The sequence below is a fragment of the Grampus griseus genome (assembly GCF_964374135.1).
Source record: "Grampus griseus genome assembly, chromosome: 14".
NCBI classification, from domain to species: Eukaryota; Metazoa; Chordata; class Mammalia; order Artiodactyla; family Delphinidae; genus Grampus; species Grampus griseus.
The window spans coordinates 8,353,819-8,359,818 of NC_139008.1; positions in this window are offsets into that span (position 1 = coordinate 8,353,819).

A 6,000-nucleotide genomic window follows, 5' to 3' on the forward strand; every position below is an offset into this window, starting at 1 on the left:
GCAATGAGAATCCATTGGAAAATGAAGAATGCAGGCGGCCCAGATGTCAGCCTCTTGAGCATTTCCCACCCCTTTTAACTTGCTGAGTGCACCTTGCCTCTTAAGATCTAATCAAAAGGACCCATTAAAGCAGGATACCAGGATCCCTACCAAAAGCCTCAGAAATTCTTAGGGAGCTTAGATTCTGCTAAGTACCCCTGACTTTTGCTGATTTCTAAATCTTCCATCTGCTTTTGCCTCCTTTGTGACTCTCCTTTTACCTGTTCACTGACCAAGCCCTTCACTCCCAAAGTGCCACCGATTCCAGGCTGTGCGCGGTGCACACTTGGCTGACGATCTGGAGCAAGCATTCAACAAACAGCCGGAAATGAGATACCCTGTTTTTAAAAATCCCTTGTATATTCACATACACACACACTGCCACCATTACCACCACCGCACACACAGGCACATTCCCACGTAATTGTTACTGATAGTCTCTACTCTAGCCCTAATGGCCTACCCCAAATGCTGAGACCCTCCGTCTCCTACCACCTCCTTCCGCATTTGCAAGCCCTCTTGACTCCCACATTTTTGCTCATTGCTTTTTCTTAAATAACAGCTTTATTGTGATATAATTCACATACCATCAAATTCTCCCTGTACACTCAAGTGTACAATTCAGTGGTTGTTAGCTATTTGCAGGGTTGTGCAACCATCACCACTATCTAATTCCAGAACATTCCAGAACAGTTCATCACCCCACCAAAAAAACCTCATACCCATTAGCAGTTACTCTCCATTTTCCCCACCCCGGGGCCCCTGGCAACCGCTAATTTACTTTCTGTCTGTATGGGTTCTAGACATTTCCTAGACATAGAATCAGGCAACATGTAGCCATTTGTGACTGGCTTCTCTCACTTGGCATAGTGTTTTCAAGGTTCATTTGCATTGTAGCATGTATCAGTACCTCATCCTTTTTTTTTAATTTATTTTATTTTATTTTATTTATTTACTGTTTCTGGATGCATTGGGTCTTCGTTGCTGCGCCCGGTCTTTTCTCTGGTTGCGGTGAGTGGGGGCTGCTCTTCGTTGCGGTGCGCGGGCTTCTCATCGTGGTGGCTTCTCTTGTTGCGGAGCACAGGCTCTAGGCGCGCAGGCTTCAGCAGTTGTGGCATGTGGGCTCAGTAGTTGTGGCTTGTGGCTCTAGAGCGCAGGCTCAGTAGTTGTGGCACACACGCCCAGTTGCTCCGTGGCACGCAGGATCTTCCCGGACCAGGGATCGAACCCGTGTCCCCTGCACTGGCAGGTGGATTCTCAACCGTTGCACCACCAGGGAAGCCCTCATCCTTTTTTAAGGTGAAATAATATCCCTTTGAATGGACTTATCAGATTGTGTTTATCCATTCATCCGTTGATGGACACGGGCTATTTTTACCTTTTGGCTTTTGTGAATAATGCTGCTATGAACAGTCCTGTACAAGTATCTGTTTGGGAACCTGTTTCCAGTTCTCTTGGGTATATACACAGGAGTGGAATTGCTAGGCCATATGGTAATTCTATGTTTAACATTTTGAGGGACCACCAAACGGTTTTCCACAGTGGTTGGGCCATTTTACATTCCCACTTTGCACTGCACAGGGGTTCCAATTCTCCACATCTTTGCTAACTCCTGTTCCCTCCTTAAAAAAAATTCTAGCCATCCTACTGGCTGTGAAGTGTTATCTCCTGGTTTTGTTTTTTATCTACTTAATGACTAATTATATCAAGTGTCTTTTGTTGTTGTTCTCATTGGCTATATCTTCTTTGGAGAAATGTCTATCAAGTCCTTTGCCTATTTTTCACATGTGTTCTTGCTCATTTCTTATGCAGAATTATCTTGTCTACTGCCTAGCCTCCAGGACTAGCTTTCCAAAATTGCCCTTTTTGTTTTGCTAATCAAAGCTGGTTCTCCTAATTGGAATTCTGCAGCCACCTATTAAGTGGTTTTGTTCCCTCCCCCCGTCCCCGCATTTGTATACGTTGTGTCATTTCACAGTCCGCAACCTGAGAGATGGAGGTAAAATCCTTCTCTGATTTGCCATTTGAGGATTTAGGGATTGGCCGGGATCTTACAGCTAGCTTATTAGGGGGTGGGATTCGCACCCTGAGCTGTCAAACTCCCAAAAGCCCCATGCTCTTCCTACTAACTAGTACTATCTTGTCTCAGGACTACCCCTGGACATGTTTATCTTTATCTCTACTGTACAGAAGGGAAACTCAGGGCCGGAGAAGGATGAGTTTTCCTGGGTCACGAAAAAAGATCAGAGACCAGGTCTAGGGACGCCCACCTCCGCCCCCAAATCCTCCTCCCATCCCCACCAGCTCAGTGGCGTGGACCTGCAAAGGGTGGCTCGGCTCAGCCCTTTCGGCCCAGTCCAGTCGCGCTTTCCTGCTGAGTCACTGCCGAGGGGCAGGGCAGGGCGATCGCAGCGAGCACGCGCGAGGAGAACGAGTAGGAGCCCGCCCCGCGTGGGAACCGAAGCCCCACCTCTGACTCCGCGGTAGCCTCCTGATTGGAGAGCATTGGACTGATACAGCCAATCACAGCAAGCTGCGGCGTGCGGGTGGGGCGGAGCCGAAGACAAGGGAGACACCTCCCGCCTGTCTCCTAGAATCCGCCCCTTCCGGGCGCACCCTTCTGGGCTTTGGGGAGCGTCCTGGGCTCGGACGCTGGAGGGACGGGAGTAGCCGGACCTTGCGGGATGCCGGGTGGTACCTACGCGGGGTCGGAAAGAAACGGTCTGGAAGAGTCCCCAAGAAGCTGGGGTGAAGGCGACCTTTTTTAGTCTGTGCGGCCATTCTCAGTTTACAAAGAGAATTTGACACCCCACCCGCCGCCAGTCGGGCCGGGCTGGGATCATTATTCGTGTTTGTGGGGAAGATTAACCTACAGAGGCCTGTTAAAATTATAAGGCTAGATTTCGTTAAAACTGGCATTGGAAAGGGGCGGGCCCAGGCACTTGCAGACGTGCGCACTAGGCTGGGAGTTTGCCGGCAGCTTAGAGGCGCCCCAGCAAAGGCCTGTGTGTGCAGGGTCACCCTGAGGATGTGGCCCGCGTGGTCTCCAGAGTTGGCCCTGAGGGCCTTTGAGATGTAGCGAAGGCAGGGAGGGTGGTCTCTGGAGCTCAGCAGTTTGTTGTTCAAACTCGTAGTCTAGGCCTAACTCCCTGTCTCCCCTGCCGACCGTGCACCCCTCCACCCACCTCCCTGGTATCTGCCCTTGAGGTGTCTTGACGGGCTTGAGTTTATCTTACTCTCAAAGACTGCTAGCAGTCTTCCTCTCCACCTCGCTCAGCTACCCAGCAAATATTTGAGCCCTTCCTTGTGTCAGGCTAAGGCAAACAGTGCATCACAGAGCCAACCAGGTCTCTGCTCCTGTAGAGTTTACAGTCTAGGAAGGAGATAGACCAATGGTTACACAGTGGTTACATTGTGAGAGTTGGATGGGGGAAGAACAGAGTGCCAAGTCAGGGGCAGTTTGCAGGGGGCCCTAACTTAGTATAGGGGGAAGGAGCAGGGAAAGCTTTAGGAAGAAAATAACTTTTTTTTTTTAATTAAAAAAAATTTTTTTTTTCTTTATTTTGGCTCCTACGTGGCAGATGCAGAAACTGATGCTCAGAGAAGAGACTGCTCTGCCCAAGGTCACCACCCTGAGCTAGAGGCAGACTTGGAACCTGGATATGCGGGCTCCCACTGGCTTCACTTTCCACTGCCCACATTTGGGTTGTTTTAGGTCTTCTTTGCTGCGCACGGGCTTTCTCTAGTTGTGGCCAGTGGGGGCTACTCGTCGTTGCAGTGCACAGGCTTCTCATTGCAGTGGCTTCTCTTGTTGCGGAGCACGGGCTCTAGGCATGCAGGCTTCAGTAGTTGCGGTGCGTGGGCTCTGGAGCGCAGGCTCAGTAGTTGTGGCGCACGGGCCTAGTTGCTCCGCAGCATGTGGGATCTTCCTGGACCAGGGCTTGAACCCGTGTCCCCTGCATTGGCAGGCGGATTCTTAACCACTGTGCCACCAGGGAAGTCCAGCAGGAGGATTCTTAACCACTGCGCCACCAGGGAAGCCCGAAAATAGCTTTTAACCAGAGGAAAGGGAGCCTGGCCCACTTGGAAGAATGGAAGGAGAAGCAGATGGCTGGAAGAGAGGTTTAAGAGAGAAGGTGGATTGAGATGGGAGGAGAGCCTTGTGGGCTCATTAAAGATTAGGGAGATTATCCTGAGGGTACTAGGAAGCTAACTAGAGGGTTTTAAGCAGAGGAGAGACATAATAAGATTTGAATTTTAAAAAGATCATTCTGGGCATCTTGAGGAGGGGTAGACAGTAGGGGAATAAGATGGAAGCAGGGAAACCAGCTGCATTAATGCAGGGGAGACATGATGATGATGGTGGTTCAGACTCTGGTGGAAGTGGTACAGACCATGAGCAGAGGATGAATTGTTGACCTGTAAGGGGGCCTGTAATGCTTCGGAAGACTTAGAGTGGCACTCCCTCTGAGGGGCCCCCTTTATTTATCCGTTCATTTATTCAACAAATATTTGAGCACCACTCTGGCCAGAAATTATGCCCAATTTCCCAGGGAGCGAGGCTGCTGTCTGACCCAGTCGGGGTGGAAGGGAAGGGGTGATGTCTGCAGAGGGGTTGGTGCAGACCTCACTGAGACCCCACAGCTGTACAGTATTTGGACACTGGTGTGGGGTTCCTATGCATTTCAGCTCCCACCAGAACCTCCCTCTGCTGACAGCCAGCCAGAGATTTCAGTTCCTACTTGGCATATGGAGAAACTGATGCTCAGAGAAGGGACTGACCTGTCCAAGGTTACCACCCTGAGCTAGAGGCAGACTTGAAACCTGGGTATGCGGGCTCCCACTGGCTTCTCTTCCCACTGCAGTCTGGCTGCCCACATTTGGGCTGTTTCAGGCTCAGAGCGCCTCTCGCCACTGTCAGGCAGGAGAAGCTGCAGACAGAGGGGCGCCTGCTCCCTGTCTCTCTGCGTCCAGCTCCAGCCCTGAGATTGCTATATTATTAGCAACAACCCACGGCTGCGCAGAGCTGTACAGCCTCCTGCTTGCCAAGGGACTTACATGCAATATCTCATTTGATCCATCTGGCCTCGCCAGGAAGTGAAAATTATTATCCCCACTTAACAAGTAAAGAGACTAAGTCTTAAAGACACCAACTATTAGTGCATCTGATGAACTCCATTGAGGTTCAATAACATACAACTAATATGTATCCATTGCATTCTGATCCCCTGCAACTGTGCTGGGTTCCATAGAATGCAAAGATGAACGGGATCTGGGCTCTGCCCCCAAAGAGGAGATAATCTATAGGGATATCATGCATATGCATTCCTGGCCTCTGTGTAAGACCCTGGTGTGTGGGGCTTTGGAGAAATGGTGCGGGCTCAGAAGCAGAAGTCACTCCTAGCAGAAGTTCTGGGAAGCCTCTGGAAGAGGAAGCATTTAAGCTGGAGTTGGAGGCCATGGGTTTGGATAGGTGGTCCTAGGGTCTCCTCTATGTCCTCTCCCAGCATCCTGGGCTCACCCTCTCATCACAAGTCATTACTTGTCTCCCCTGCCAGGTACTATGCACCTAATAAGTACTCAACATTTGAATCAATGGAGGAGCAAGTAAACGGTGGAGAGGCAGAATGAGGCCAGTGTGCAGGTGACCTTGATGATCAGCAGGGGCTCTTCCAGTCGTAGAGGGCTGCCATCTGGGGCAGAGCTCTTGGGCGGGTGGGATAGAGCGATGAAACATGTCCTTTCTTCCCTGTTTTTGGTGGGACTTGGCACCCAGCATAAGTGCTGGGGTTTGGGGGTGAGGGGAGGTGGGTAGGAGCCTTTAATTGGTGATCTTTATCAATGGTGCAGCCCTGGGAACTGGGGTCACAACCTACTCTCCTGACTCCCCACCTTTGGCCCAAACTGCTTGGGCAGATTTTTGGAACTCTCCCCAAAGGGTGCCAGGAACAGAAGGTATCT